This window comes from Chiloscyllium punctatum, chromosome 12 (assembly GCF_047496795.1).
Source record: "Chiloscyllium punctatum isolate Juve2018m chromosome 12, sChiPun1.3, whole genome shotgun sequence".
NCBI classification, from domain to species: domain Eukaryota; kingdom Metazoa; phylum Chordata; class Chondrichthyes; order Orectolobiformes; family Hemiscylliidae; genus Chiloscyllium; species Chiloscyllium punctatum.
In genome coordinates, this window is record NC_092750.1 from 34,590,895 (window position 1) to 34,607,094 (window position 16,200).

Consider the following 16,200-nt stretch of genomic DNA (forward strand, 5'->3'; position numbering starts at 1 on the left):
TTTGCACTGTTCGCTGAGCTGGGAACTTGTGTTGCAGACATTTCGTCCCCTGTCTAGGTGACATCCTCAGTGCTTGGGAGCCTCCTGTGAAGCGCTTCTGTGATGTTTCCTCCGGCATTTAAAGTGATTTGTCTCTGCCACTTCTGGTTGTCAGTTCCAGCTTTCCACTGCAGTGGACCCAATATACTGGCCACTGCAGCGGACAGCTGGAACTGACAACCAGAGGCGGCAGAGACAAACCACTATAAATGCCGGAGGAAACATCACAGAAGTGCTTCACAGGAGGCTCCCAAGCACTGAGGATGTCACCTAGACAGGGGACGAAACGTCTGCAACACAAATTCCCAGCTCGGCGAACAGAACCACAACAACGAGCACCCGAGCTACAAATCTTCTCACAAACCTTGAATCTCTTTGCACCTTGGAATTCTGCAGTCTTTCTCTGTTTAGGTAATAGTCTGTTTAAATAATACACTGCTTTTTTATTCTTCCTGTTTAAGTGACCAATTTCATATTCTCCCTCAGCATACCACATCTGCCAGATGTCTGCCCACTCGCCCAACCTGATTATATCAGTCTATATCCTTTTATGTCCTCTTCACAATCTACTTTCCTGACTATCTTTTGGTTAACTGCAAGCTTACCTCCATGCTTTTAGTCCAGTCATCTTAGTCATTGATATAAATTGTTAAAAATTGAAGCCCAGCATAGACACCCACAGGATCCCACTTGCCACATACTGCCAATCAAAAAAAGATCAGTTTCTGCATTTTCTGTGTTTTGCTCCAACCAATCTTCTAACCATTCTAGTTTGCTATAACCTTTTATAAGGCATGTTGTCAAATGCTTTTTGTAAATCCAAATACAATACATCAACAGGCTGTCCATTATCTACAGCTTCAAAGAACTCCAATGAATTGATTGAACATAATTTCCTTCTTACAAATTGACTCTTCCCAATTGGTTTGAATTTTGTGAAGTGCTCAACTATGACCTCCTCAATGAATAATTCTAATATAGTTCTCAGGAAAGACATCAAGCTAATTAGTGCTCCTTGATTGCTACCGCTGTTCTTGAAAACAGCACAGTACATGTGATAGTTTTCACTCTGATAGAACTTTTCCAAAATTGAGCAGACTTGGAAAATGAATGCTTATTATTCATTAGCATTACCTTTTAAGACTGAAGGAGGAAAATGAGGCTGCGACGTTGGAGCACTTCATGTGCTATGAGAAATTTGCTATGTGTGTACCCTCACAAAAGTTAAAAGTTGATTTGCTCTTCAATTTGTTATTTCTTTGCACACCTCATGATAATACCAATTTCCTCTAATGGGAAAAAAAATCAGAAGGAATCACAATCTTTAGAACTAGGAAATAAAACTAGACTTTTTTGCATAGAAGTGTACTCAAAACCGGGAATGTCTTCCACCAAAATGTACTGAAAATTGGGTAAATTCATATTTTCAAAACTGAGATGGGCAGATTTTGATTAGAGATGGATACTAAACAATGTGAATCACACCACAGGTTAACCATGATCTATCCACATGGTCAAGATGTAGAGGTGTGATCAATGAAATAGTATGCAGAGAAAGCACCAAGTCCAGAACTCATTGGTGCTCTATGATCTGCTTTTGCACCATGCTCATCTCCATAGATAAAGTGACACAATGTCTGTGGGAAGTCTGCATTCACATTGGCTATTTACATTGGACACTGACAGCTCTCACGATGGACAAATTCACAAAAATCTTACAATTAGCTCTGAAAAATTGTATGCTTTTTCTGTTTCGAAGAAACATGTGCACGAAGAACATGCAGAGCATATTCTAAACAGAATGAATAATGACCAGGTTTGCCTGGAATAGGATAAATATAGAATACCTGGACTCAAGCAATTCAAGGTATTCTACCCACCACTCTCTACTGTGGCAATTTTCTTTATTATTTCATAAGATATAAGCATTGCTAGGAAAACCAGCATTTGTTGCCTATTTCTAATTCCCCTTGAACTGAATGGGATGCTGGGCCATTTCAGAGGGAAGTAAAGTGTCCACAACATTGCTAAGGGTCTGTAATCACATATATACCAGACTACATGAGAATGCAGATTTCCTTCCCGAAAGGGTATTAGTGAGCCAGATGGGTTTTTATGATAGTTTCATGGTCACCTTTACTGAGACTGGCTTCTAACCCAAGATTATTAACTTGAGCTTTGGGCCAACATGATGGCATCCCCGTTCCTGACCATGGAGGATATTGATGCCATTGACAATGATGACTAGGAAGTTTAGAATTCCACCTAGCCTGAGACTCGACCAGCTCTCAGAAGCTAACTTGAAATAAGATGGCTCCACCTCTTGCTGAGCATGCTCCCAATGCATGCGAAGAAACGCCGGTATATCAGTGCAATTATTCCTAATTATTGAACAATCAAATTATACAGTGTTACTAAAACATAACGTAACGTACGCTTGAGAAATTATTTTTTAAAAGTCAGACTTAGATTATTTTCAATTCAAGTAGTTCGAAATTAGAGTGATTAAATATCAAGAAGTGTAAACACAAAGCTTGTAAACTCCAAACTTAGAAATTGTTAGAGGATAGAATGATGAATATATATTTGAAATATAATGCTGCAGTGGCATGCATTGTTGCAGTTCAGATGGTTGAAAATAATGACAAGCAACTGGGTTGCAATCATACACATCAAATAGGGCTATTATGCCCCTTGATAAAATATTCAAATAGTGCATAGTTAGAAGATTATAGGATTTCTTGCAAAGAAGGAATCTAAACATTTGTAGGTATGTCAAAACAGACAATGCAGTATTATCTTTTTTTTATAACTATCGGCATGCAAAGAAGAGCACATCAATTTACTTGAAAAAGATGTCATCGGTATGATGCATTCAAGGCAACCAACTCTGCAGACAACCGGAGAGTTCACCTTTTTAGAATGATCATGCACGGGAAGGATGTTCTGCACATTAAACAAAAACTAAGCTGGTGCCATTACTCATAAAAAGTACATTGGAATAATTTAATCCAGACTTGGAGCGGAATAGTAAAGATAGAATGGAGAATGAAGTCAAGAGTTATTGCTGACCAAAGGGAATTAACATTGTTCAGTAGAATTAAAGAAATTCAAATATAACAAAAGGTGCAATCAGAGATAATTGTGTTGGAAGGATCAGCTACAAATCTATTGTACCAGAGCAAGGAGCATTGATGAACTGCTGCAATTAAAGGCATATGTAGTTAAGAAAAGTATTGATACCATAGAAATATAAGTGCAACCAGAAGGTGGAAATGGACAAGAACAAAGATGATTGAAGGCCTGTTATAAGGAAAATAAATAAATAAATTTAGAATAGCTGACAGAAATAGCATATGACAAGTATACAAAAAGGAGAGTAGCTAAAGTTGGTAATGTAGAGGCAGAGACAGGCACAATTTTAGAGAATGAGGTAATGCCAGAGAAACTGAACAAATATTTTGTGTCTGCCTTCACATATACAAAATATATAGCAGAAATATAGGGTAACAAAGGGCCTAATAATAAAGAACTTAAGGTAATTAATATCAGCAGAAAAAAAGGCATTTGAGAAACTCGAGGGAGAATAGAGGAGAAGAAACTGTACCCACTTGTCAAAGTATCAAGGATGAGATGGCACAGATTCAAAGTAATTGGCAAAAAAACAAAAGCGATATAAGAAAAACGTTTTCGTGCAGCACATGGTCAAGGTCAGGAATGCAGGGCTTGAAAGTGCAGAAAAGCCATTATTGACTATTACTTGAAAAGGAAGCAAATGCCAGATTTGGGAAAGAAGGCAGGAAAATGTCACAAAGTAAATTGCTAATGCAGAATTGGTGCAGGCATGATGGGCTGTCACAATTCAATGGTGATGTATCTAAAAGCTGACAAATTCCTTGGATTTGATGATTTATACCTTAGGATTTGAAAAGAAGTAGTTGCAGAGATAGTGAATGCATTGATGATGATTTTCCAAAATGGCCTCAATTCTAGAATATTCCCAGCAGATTAGAAATTGCAAATGTCAAACCACAAGTTAAGAAAGGAGGGAGATTAAAAAAAACAATTGGTTAGCTTGCTTAATTTCAGGCATTGGGAAAATGCTGGAATTTATTATGAAGAAACCCTTGAGCAGACAATTAAAAAGCACATGCTTCAACAAAATGGAAGTCAGATTTGATAAATTTAAGAGAGTTTTGTGAGGCTGTAAGTAAAAAGAGCATATAGAGGGGATCCAGTGAATGTTGGAGGCTTGGTTTTCCAAAAGGTACTTGCTAACATGTCATACAAAACATTTAAGATTGGGTTCAAGGGGCTGGGGTAATAAACAGGATAGATAAATCACTGGTTATGGGAATGGTGGTGGACAGTAGGGAATAAAGGGGGCATTTTCAAAGTGACAGTCTGTAACTAGTAGAACGCAAGTGGAAGGATTAGTGTGTGGTCTTCAATGATTGGCTCAGTCATTGGTTGTCAAAAAAAACCTAACACTAATGCATTTAAGTATACTAATGATGCAAAGCAGTGACTGGGGGCAGACAGGGGCTTCAAAATGATTTAGGTAGGTTAAGAGAGTGAAGCACAAGGTGGCATACACAGAATAATATAGGCTATGGCGAGGTTATTCATTTTGGTGGTACCCAAGGAAAGGTATACTTTTTTCATTCACTTGTGGGACATGAGCATTGCTGTCCATTCCTCAGTTGCCCTTGGGAAGATGGTGCTGAACTGCCTTTTTGAACTGCTGCAGTCCATGTTCTGTAAGTAGAACCACAGTGTCCTTAGGGAGGGAATTCCAGGATATTGACCCAGCAACAATGAAGTCAGGATGGTGTATGGCTTAGAGGGGAATTTGCAGGTGGTAGCGTTTCCATGTATCTGCTGCCCTTGTATTTTTAAATCGATGCGTTCATGGGTTTAGATGTAGCGGTCTAAGGATCTTTGATGAACTTCTGTAGTGTATTTTGTAGATAGTATACATTGCTGCTACTGAGCACTAGTGGTAGAAGGAGTGGATGCTGTTGATGTAGTGATAATCAAGCAGGCTGCTTTATTCTGATGGTGTCAAGCTTCTTGAGTGTTGTTGTAGTTGCTCCCATCCAGGCAAGTGGGGAGTATTCCTTCATATTCTGACGTGTGCCTTGTAGATCTTGGATAGACTTTTGGGAATCAGGTGGTGGATTCCTGGACTCTGATCTGACTACTGTGTTTATGTGTTGAGTCCAGTTCAGTTTCTTGTCAATGGTTACCTCCTGTATATTAATAGTGGGGGATCAGTGAAGGTATTACCATTGAACGTCAAGGGGCAGTGGTTAAACTGCTTCTTGATGGAAATAGTCATTGCCTGGCATTTGCGTGGCATGAATATTACTTCCCACCTGTCAGCACAAGCCTGGATATTGTCCAGATCGTGTTGCATTTGAACATGGACTGCTCCAGTATTGGAGTTGTTATAAATGGTGCTGAACATTATGCAATCATAAGCAAATACCCCCATTCTGACGTTATGATGGATGAAAGGTCATTGATGAAGCAGCTGAAAATTAGGCCTTTGACATTACTCTGAAGAAATCCTGCAAAAATGTTCTGGGGCTAAGATGGCTGACCTCCAACAACAATAACCACAACCACCTGATGAAGGAGCAGGTGTTTCCAAATAAACCTGTTGGACTATAACCTGGTGTGGTGTGATTTTTAACTTTGTACACCCCAGTCCAACACCAGCATCTCCAAATCATGATAACCACTTTCCTATTTGTCATATAGGACTCTAACCAGCAGAGAGTTTGGCCCCTGATTCCAATTGATTCCAGTTGTGCTAGGGCTACTTAAAACCACACTCAGTCAAATGTGGCCTTGATGTCAAGGGCTGTCACTCTTTCTTCATCTCTTGAATTCAGCTCATTTGTCCATGTTTGAACCAAGGATGTAATGAGGTAAGGAGCTGAGTGACCCTGGCGGAACCCAAATTGGGTGTCACTGAGTTGGTTATTGCTGAGCAGGTGCTGCTTGATAGCACTGTTGATGATATCTTCCATCAATTTAATGATGAATGACTAGAGACTGATGCGGCGGTAATTGCCCAGGTTGGATTTGTCCTACTTTTGAGTACAGTATTTTCCACTTTGTTGGACAGATGCTAGTGTTACAGTTGCATTGGAACAGCTTGGCTAGGGGAGTAGAAAGCTCTGGAGCTCACGTCTTCAGTACTACTGCTGGATTATGGTCAAGGCCCAAAGCCTTTGTGGTATCCAGTGCCTCCAGCATTTCTTGATATCATGTGGAATGAATTGAATTGGATGATGATTAGTATCTGTGATGTTGGGAACCACAGGAGGAGGTCAAGCTGGATCATCCACTTGGTACTTCTGGCTGAGATTAGCCGAAAATGCTTCAGCCTTGTCTTTTGCACTGATGTGCTCTTACATTATTGAGGATGGGGACATTTGTGGAGCTTCCTCCTCCAGAGAGTTGTTTAATTATCGACCATTGTTCATAACTGGATGTGGCCAGACTGCAAAGCTTAGAGCTGATCAGTTTGCTGTGGGATCGCTTAGCTCTATCTATCACTTGCTTATTCTGTTTGGCATGCAAATAGTCCTGTTTGGTAGCTTCATTTTAGTTTCCAAAAGAGAAAATGCTGGAAAATCTCGGCAGGTCTGGCAGCATCTGTAAAGAGAGAAAAGAGCTGACGTTTCGAGTCTAACTGACCCTTTGTCAAAGCTCATTTTTAGTTTGCCTGGTGCTGCTCCTGGCATGGCCTCCTACACTCTCCACTGAATCAGGGTCAATCCCTGGGTTAATGGTAATGGTTGAGTGGGGGATATACTGGGCCAAAAAGTTACAGATTGTGTTTGAGTATGATTCTGCTACTGTTGATGGTCTACAGTATCTCATGGATTGTCAGGCTCGAGTTGCTCGATCTGTTCAAAATATGTCCGAATTAGCACAGTGACAGTGCCATACAATATGTTGTAAGGTATTATCAATGTGAAAGTGGAACTTTGTCTCCACAAAGACATTGTGGTGATCACTGTTACTCATACTGTCATGAACACATGCCTCTGCAGTTGGCACATGAGTTAGGATGAGGTTGAGTACATTTTTCAATCTCAACACCTGCTGCAGTGTAGCAGCTCCTTCCTTTTGGATCCAACCAACTTGATCAGTAGTGCGGCTGTTGAGCCCCTTTTAGTGGGCATTGAAATCCCCCACTCGGAATACATTTTGTGCCCTTACCGCCCTTAGTGCTTCCTCCAAGGAGGAGTGCTGATTCAACAGCAAAGGGAAGGTAGTACATTGTAATCAGCAGATGGTTTCCTGGCCCATGCTGAACCCAAAGCCATGAAACCTCATGGGGTCTGGAGTGATTCCTGAGACTCCTGGGGTAACTCCCTCTCAACGGTATACCACTATACCGCCACCTCTGCTAGGTCGAGACAGGAAATATCCAGGGATGGTGATAGCAGTGTCTGCCATATTGTCTGAGAGTATAATTATGTCAGGCTGTGGCTTGGCAATTCTGTGAGAGAGCTCTCCCAATTTTGGCACTAACAAACATCAGTAAGGAGGACTTTGCAGGGTAAACAGGGCTTTTTCTGCTGCTGTCTATTCCGGGGCCCACAATGATGCTGGGTGGCCTGTCCACTTTCTTTTCTTTGTTGAGCCTTTGTAGTGATCGTTACAACTGAGTGTCTTGCTAGCTCAATTCAGAGTGCAGTTGAGAGATAACCACATTGCTGTGTCTCTGGAGTCAGATATAGGACAGCCTTAGGTGGGGATGGCAGATTTCCTTCTCTAAAGGACATTAGTGAGCCTGACGGGTTTTTCAACAATCAACCATGATCTCGTGGTCAGCAGTGGATTCTTAATTCTACAAATTTTTAATTGAATTCAAATTTCACCATTTGCTATGGCGGTATTTGACCCTGGGTCCTCAGAACATTAGCTGAGTTTCTGCATTAATTATACCACTGGCATTGGAGGCAGTCCAGAGGTGGTTCACCTGATTGATTCCTGGTATGGAGAGACTGGCTTATGGGGAAAAGTTGAGTAGGTTTGACCGTACTCATTGGAATTCAGAAGAATAAGAGGTGGTCTTACTGAAACATACAAGATTCTTTGGGGACTTGACAGGGCAGATATCGGAAAGATTGCATCTCCCTTGTGGGAGAGTCTTGGATCAGAGGGCAAAAACCTATTATAAGGAATTGCGCATTTAAGACAAAGATGAGGAAGAAGTTTTCTCTCAGAGGGTAATGAATCTGTGGAATTCTTTACTGCAGACAGTTGCTGAGGTTGTGTCATTAAGACTATTCAAGGCTGAGACAGATGGATCTTTTAAAACCAGTAAAGGAACTGGGGAGAAAACAAGAAAGTGGAGATGAGAATGATCAGATTAGCCATGACCTCATTGAATGATAGAGCAGATTTGATGGACTGAATGGCCTACTTCTGTTTCTGTGTCTTGCAGTCTTAAACATAGAAATGCAGAATATGTAAACTTCTAAACCTTGATGTTGAAAGACACGGGTGTACTCATACAATAAACACAAAGTTAGAATTCAGGTACAACAATCCCCACAGGGATTGAAGCTCCATCTTTGACTACATGCAAATCGGAATTAGACCGTTTTTGTTCTAATAGAGAATCAGGGGATTTGGGGAGTGTTTGGGAAAATAATGTTGAGGCAGAAAAATCAGAGTGATCATACTGATTTGCAGGCACAAGGCATATTGTGGTCTAATCTTCCTCCTATTTCATTTGTTTTCATCAAGGCATTTAACTAGAGTGACACCAGTAAAATCATATGACAACACACCACAGAAAGAACACCAAAGTCTTGAGTATAGATATAGATTTTAAGGAGTGTCTTTGAAGATTGCAGATTTGTAAAGGAGGAAGAGGAGGAAAAATTCACCAAAATCATAATTGTAAAGAATGCCATTTGCAATTATGAAAAAATAAACTGTTTCAATACTGTGGTAGGGCTGGAAAATTGATTGAAGGGATTTAAACATGGAATTATGGGAAAGCATGCACATATTATGCAAGTAGTTTAGAAAGTGTAGGGCTGATGGAGATATATAGTAGTTGGAAGAACAGGGAATTCAATGGTGGACTTTTTTTTGAGAAAGATACATAGTGATGGCAGAAGAGGCCTCAAGCTAAAACAGTGAATATTATAGATTCACAGTGAATATAATACCTATGCCAAATTCAGTCCTCGTCCAATGCTCACATTAATGATCAGCAGCGATAGTTATCTCTTCATTTTTATCAACACTGAGGCCAACTGCAGCAACATCATTATTGTTACCTCAGTTACAATTGCTAATTCAGTGCTGACAGTTAATTGAATGCAGGATTTCCCAGTCAAAAACAAATCTCCTCCCTGATAGCATTGAGGGTCTATCACCAGCACATGGACTGGTTCAAGAAAGGAGCTCACCACTGCCTTCTCACGGGCAACTATGAATGGGCAACAGTTGCTGGCCCAGCCAGCTATGCCCACATCCGACAAGTGAATAAAAAATAACATGTGTACTGCAGACTGTCCGCTGTGGGGTGGCTTGGAAGGATGTGGTAGCATGAAAGGTTCATACTGTGGTAATAGTTATTTATTTGGTTAGATGGAGTCTGATCCAGATGTTATATAAAAACCATTGTGTAACAGATGCTATGCCTCGGTGGTAACCTTTCTTATTTATTCATTCCTCAGTTGAGGGTACTGCTGGCAGTTATTGCCTATCCCTAATTACCCATAAGAGGTTTGTGGTAAGCTGCCTTCTTGTACTATTACAATCCATTCAGTGAAGGTACTCTCTAGTGCTGCGAGTTAGGAAGCACCGGGACCTTGACCCAGCAACGATGAAGAAATTTCGAAGTCAGATGATATATGACTTGGAGTGGAACTCTGATATGGTGGTGAGTCACATGTCCCAGCTGTCCTTGACCTTCTAGGTTTCTTGAGAAGGAAATACAGCAAAAGGAGGGCCTTGTTGACATGTCCAAGTGCTCTTGCAGAATGGCAACGGGTTTGATAAAAATGGTTCAGGGTTGCTGCAAGTCCTTTCCTAGTTATTTTGTCACAGCTTTGCTTCAAACTCCAAAGCAGAAGGACCACTTTATTTGTGACAGATTTGCATTTTGGATAACAGTCTGCCCAAAGGCATAAGCTTGATTACCATTGGATTAAGTTAAATTGAAGCAACCCATCCAAAAAGCCAGTTGAAAAATTAGGTATGTGAAATTGAGTCCCTAATTTTCTGACTTACATTGACTTTACGTGGTGGCTTGCAAAACTCAGTCTTACGTAACTCATTGCATATCGTGGAAATGGGTTGTTTTTAAACTCGAATGATTAATATAAGAGAATTGCCACTTAGTCATTTTTATTCCGCGTAGTTAAGCAAGCATGGTCAACGAAAGAGTATCATGCTAAATAACAGAGCTGAAAATGTGTTGCTGGAAAAGCGCAGCAGGTCAGGCATCATCCAAGGAACAGGAGAATCGACGTTTCAGGCATACGCCCTTCTTCGATTCTCCTGTTCCTTTGATGCTGCCTGACCTGCTGCGCTTTTCCAGCAACACATTTTCAGCTTTGATCTCCAGCATCTGCAGTCCCCACTTTCTCCTCCATGCTCAATAACAGGCTCACACAAATACAAAGAGACATGACTGTGAAAATTACAAAAGCAACAGGCAGATACAAAGAAAATAATGATTTGCAAAACGGGAATAAGAAATAAAGCTTACCATAAACATGTTTTTGAATCTATTAAAGAGAAACACGGGAAAGGGAAACGTTGTTACATTAAAAATGGATGAATACAAAAGCACAACAAGGATCTTGACAAATAACAGTGTCATTTTCATCGTACTGCAAGAGGAAAAATAGTAGGTGAGATAATTTAAGGGAACTTAGAAATAAGTCAAACAAGTCAATCCAGTATATTTAAACTTTAAAAAAATGGAGAAAATAATGGGACTTCAAATCTTCAAAACTTGATTGGCTTGATAGATGGTTTCCATCACAGGCTACAAAAGTGATTAGCTGAGGAATGTACAGCTACAATACTCATAATTTTCCAAATTCCTTAGATTCGACAATGGTCTCTTTGGATGGCAAAACTGCAAATGTCACCCCATTGCAAGTGAGGGAGGAAGAAATCAGTCAGATACACATTCGTCAGCTTTATGTCAATAATGGAAAATGTAATTGGAACTATGATCAGTGCAAGTGTGATGCAATACTTGGTCATAAATAAACTGATCAAAGAGGGTCAGCATGGATTATGTCTTAAGAATGTGGTTGAAGCTTCTGAGGCAGTCATTGTTGATATAGACTTCCAGAATGTATTTCAGAAGGTTCTATCCAAGAGATTATTAACAAAAGTAAGAGTGAATGAATTGGAGGTAACTTTATGACATCAGGTATTAAATGGTTAGGAGAGGAGAGACTAAAGATAACTTTCGAGAGTCTGTTCTTGAACAAATTGATTACATGTGGCAGGCATGTATCCTATAAATGTGCTGCGGTCTCAACTATTGCATGAAGGAATAGAGAATTATGGATCGAAGATAATGCTAATTCCAGCAGAACAGTAAGTCGTGTGCTTTAGAGAAAAAATTACAAAGAGCTACAGCCAGACAAAACAATTAGCCAAATGAATGGAAGATGGATTTTCAAATGGTTTGTCTGAGGTTATCTAATCTGACTTGAAAAAGACCAATCAAAATATTTCTTTAATCATGAGAGACTAGGATGGTGGAGGATTTAGGTGTGCATGTAGCTCAATTACAAAATTTACAAAAGATAATCAAAAGGATGAATGGGATGTATGCTTTTACCTGTCTTTACTTATAGTTAATTTAATTCTAGTATTATTATTCAGCTGTTAAAATTCATCACCAGATAGATCATATGGCATGATGAAATATTTTATTTCAAGCTCAAAGAGATTTCAGTACTCCAAAGATCAAAGCGTCAAGTGGTAAAAATGACACCCGGAAAAATGTCTGTTTGCTAGAAGTACTCAGTGGGAAAGGATAAATTAATAGTGTACTGCATAAACCAGTTTCAAAAAGGATCAATTTATCTAAGTAGAAAGCAAGAAAATTATGAAAGCTGAAATTTTATTAGCTTTAGACAGGAGTAATAAAGAGCTCTATATGGAGCTCTATATCAATTGAGAATGTATTTAGAAGTTAAGTGGCTACAAACTGTAACATGGATTACCTAAGGGTTAAATTAGTGCCCTCCTTCTCTTCTGACTTTACTGTCACTGTTAACTTGGGTGTTACTGACAGAGTCCAGTCTCGAAGAAAAGTGCGAGTTTATCAACATCAAAGACTATTCTGTCTTCTTCCATTTTTTTATTATTCAAACAACGCAAAAATAATCCATGAGAAGCATGGATTCTGTAAAATATATCGAGAATGAAAAATCAGTGTCGCAATCTGGATTTTTTTTTGTTTATTCAGAGTCAGATCACTGAGGTATGATGTAGTGTTACACCAGGGAACAAATTTTGCTGACATTTTGAGAATGGTCGATCTGTATTTCTCCAACAGTGTTGACATTTACTTGGAGAAGATTGAAAGCTAGAATAGTTTGATTCTGAGATAATTCTTTTAGATTGTGTACTCAGTTACAGCTGTAAGTTACCAGTGTTAACTCCCTCTGGATTCTATTTTAAACTAATCTTTTCATAACATTCTACAAACATTCACATTTCCACATTCTTCAAATTATTTAAGTATTGTTTTTACAGCCGATGAAAAGTGACAGAGCAACAAGCTTCTAGTACCATGAAAGAATTGCTTTAAAAATGACGGTATAAGTAACTTTTGAGTAAAAGAGAACAATGTTTGCTGTCCAGATAGATCCAAAGCATTAAAAGCTTTAGATAGGAGAAAAACACTTTTGCCTTTATTTGATGATTACTAATTTGATCTCTCATATCTTTCTCTCTTTGAAATGCGAGACATTTCAGATGAAATTAATGTCTGACAATCAAATCAAGTTGAAAAGATTTTGGCGATTGAATCAGTTATTAATTGAGGAAGGGAATGGGCTCCAAGGTAAATTAAAAACATTTCTCAAATAATACTAAAAGATCCCACAACTAATTACATAATTTTCTTCATCTGAGAAAACAGAAGCTGAGAGAATGCAAACAGTACCACACAGGCTGACGGCATAAAGTACATGAATGGTAATTGCCATCATTGACTCTAAACTACAATGCATGCTGTAGCAAGATGCATTTCTGTTTTTAATATATTCAAAAGTTTCACACTGTTAAATTGGCTTAAAATGTTATTCTTGGGCGTTATGCCAAAATTCATTAAAATTACATTATTGGCTGCTCTGATATATAATGTATTTTCTACATTTAAATTCTATCAATTTTTGGAATATCATTCGGCATCTCATTACGACCTTTAAGAATGTCAAATAACATTCTTGTAGACATTTGTAGTTCTTCACATTTAGAACTACAAAGCATTAGCTAAATAAGAAATCAAAATTGTGATACTGAATAAACTTACTTATAAGACCACTATGGTGAAGAGCAGGAGAAAGAAAAAACCCACACCAGTTTATATTTCCAGTTAAATAATTGACAAAGTGTAACAGCCCTAACAAATGTATGCTTTCTTGTTGCCTGGAGGGGGTAGTGGGTGGAGATGTCATTGAACTGCACATCTGCATAACATCAAACACACTTAATTTTGCAATGCATCCTTAATCCTTAAGGGACAAAGGAAGCAGAAATAATTTAGAAGTTGAGAAAATTGTGATGTTATTTTCTAATTAGGATATTGCTACATGCATTAATTTTAACACAGCAGAGCTATAAATTGAATTTGTGTTTGGGAACACAACTATCTGTGGATAAAGCTATTTATGTATTCTCATTAGCAATAATTTGCTTTAATAACCATTTAACAGATGTAAACTGTTGCTTTATAATTTCCGGTTTCCCTGGAATATGCGTGGTAAGGTTCCTTGGTAAAGATGGCCTGCAACACCATTGCACTAAAGCTATGCAAAACATAAAACTACCAAAAAAATTACGATTTTTGGACTGATTCATGAAATATGGAATTCCAATCCTACAACACACTTTAGAAAAGCAATTCAGACATTCACAGCATGAGGTAGGCTATTCAGCCCATTGTGTCCGCACCAGCCAACAAAGATTTGATTGCACTAATCCAATTTTCCAGCTCTTGGCCCACAGCTTTGAATGTTATGGCAAAACTATTGACTATCTAAGTACTGCTTAAATATTTTGAGAGTTTCTGACTCAATCAGCTTTTCAGGTTGTGATATCCAAACTTCCACCACCATCTGGGCAAAAACCATTCTCAACTCTACATTCTTAGCCTTTTAACTGTTATCATAATTCAATGCCCTCTTGTTATTGGCCCCTTTCCTAATGGAGAAAAAAATATGCATTCCTACCTAACCTATCTATGCCCCTCATAAGCTTATATACATCTATCAGGTCCCTTTGCTGCTCCAAGGAAAACCAACCACAACTCATACAATCTACTTTCATGTCACAGTCTCTCTAATCTAGGCAACATTCTGGTAAATCGCCTTTGCACCCTCCCTTGTGCCATCGCACCCTTCCAATATCATAATAACCAGAACTGCACACAGAGCTTCAGTTGTGACCTAACCAGTGTTTTATGCAGTTCCCTGCCTGCTCTTGTAATCTATATTTTGCCTAGTAAAAGCATGTAACCTACGTGAGTTTTGAACCACTTTACCTACCTGTCGTGCTATCTTCAGGGATCTGTAGATATAAACACCAAGATATTTCTGATGGGATAAAGTGAGGACTGCAGATGCTGGAGATCAGAGTCAAAAGGTATGGCGCTGGGAAAGCGCAGCAGATCAGGCAGCATCGGAGGAGCAGGAGAGTCAACGTTTCAGGCACAAGAACTCGGATGCTGGCTGACTTCTCTCCATAGATGCTGGAAGACCTGCTGAGATTTTCCATCAATTTGTTTTTTTTTTATTTCAAGCACCTGCAGTTCTTTTGCTTTTTTATATGACACTTGCTCTGTTCATCTGACCAATTCATTGATATTGTCCTGCAGCTTAAGGCTATCCTCCGCACTATTGACCATTCTTCCCATTTTCGTACTATCTGCAAACTTCTTGATGATCGCCGCTATAGTTAACTTCAAAACACCAATGCACACCACAAACAGCAAGGGTTTTTAGATTAGATTAGATTAGATTACTTACAGTGTGGAAACAGGCCCTTCGGCCCAACAAGTCCACACCGCCCCGCCGAAGCGCAACCCACCCATACCCCTACATCTACCCCTTACCTAACACTACGGGCAATTTAGCATGGCCAATTCACCTAACCTGCACACCTTTGGACTATGGGAGGAAACCGGAGCACCCGGAGGAAACCCACGTAGACACGGGGAGAACGTGCAAACTCCACACAGTCAGTCACCCGAGTCAGGGATTGAACCCGGGTCTCTGGTGCTGTGAGGCAACAGTGCTAACCACTGTGCCACCGTGCCGCCCACTATAGTATTGAGCCCTGCAGAATCCCACAGAAATGTCACTCTACCTCACCTAAGTTTGGATCCAATGTGCCACTTTGCCTTAGATCCAAAGGGCTCAGCTTCTTGGCGCATCTACCAAGAACAAAATAACAAAAGTTTAACAAAAGTTCACATAGGCTGAATCAAATGCAACATCCTCATCAACATTCCTGGTTAGCTCCTGATGAAAGTTAATCAAATTTGGCAAGCACAACCATCCCTTATCAAATCCATTCTATCTCTGAATTCTCCATATAGCTCCAGTACGGATATATTCAATCCCTCCAAATTCTTTCTATTAACTTTCTCACTACTGAGTTATGTTGACTGATCTGTAATTTCCCGGTCTATACCATCCTCCCCTTTTTATTAATGGAGCAAGGTTCACAGTCCAGTGCTGTGCCACCTCGCCTGTGACCCAAAATATCTGAAGACTGGCAAGGCCACGATATCATCCGCCTTGCCTCCCTCAGCAGCCTGGGATATATTCCAATAGGGCCTGCAAACTTATCCACTCTTAAGGCTGCTAAGCACCATGGTACCTCCTTGCTATCTAAACTTCTGATATTTCACAG

At 39.5% G+C, this 16,200-nt stretch overlaps 1 protein-coding gene across 7 annotated transcripts in view; it reads right to left on the minus strand.

Moving 5' to 3' along the window:
• The window catches only part of LOC140483773 (ERC protein 2), an 830,166-nt gene that overhangs the window by 23,922 nt on the left and 790,044 nt on the right, over positions 1–16,200 (minus strand). The gene's annotated exons all lie outside the window — the stretch shown is intronic.